Here is a 757-nt window from a genome sequence, read left to right on the forward strand (position 1 = left end):
GGTTCCATGGGGTGCTGAATAGAGTATGTCCTTTGGTGCTTGGGTGGAATACTCGGTAGATGTCTGTTAAGTCCATTTAATACATGGTATTGTTTAATTCAGATGTCTCTCTGTTAACTCTCTGCCCTGTTGACCTATCTAATGGAGACAGTGGGGTATCGAAGTCCCCTACTATTAATGAGTTGGGCTTAATCTGGGTCTTAAAGCCCAGTAGTATTGTTTTTATGAAGTTGGGTGCACCAGAATTTGGTGAATATATATGTTCATGGTTGTAATAGCTTCTTGATTTATTGTTCCTTTGATCAGAATGAAGTGGCCCTCTTTGTCTCTTCTGATTAGTTTTAAAGTCTATTTTGTCAGATATTAGAATTGTAATGCCTGCTTTTTTCTTAGTACCATTTGCTTGGTATATTTTTTCTGTCCTTTCACTTTAAGATAGTGTCTGTCCTTGAAAGTGAGATGAGTTTCTTGCAGACAACAAAAAGATGGGTTTTATTTCTTATTCCATTCACCTAGTCTGTGTTTTTTGACTGGGGAGTTTAGTCCGTTAATATTCAAAGTTATTAATGAAAGATGAGTATGAATCCTGTCATTTTTATTTCTGTTTACATTCTTGATATAACTATACTTTTCCACAGTTATACCTTCATTGAATTAATTTCTGTAACCCCTTGGGTATAGTCATTCCTTTTTTCAGCTCTTTGTATTGCTTCCAAAACTCTCTGAAGGGCTGGTTTTGTGGACATGAATTTCTTCA

The sequence above is a fragment of the Nannospalax galili genome, unplaced genomic scaffold (assembly GCF_000622305.1).
Source record: "Nannospalax galili isolate Female #2095 unplaced genomic scaffold, S.galili_v1.0 scaffold336, whole genome shotgun sequence".
NCBI classification, from domain to species: Eukaryota; Metazoa; Chordata; class Mammalia; order Rodentia; family Spalacidae; genus Nannospalax; species Nannospalax galili.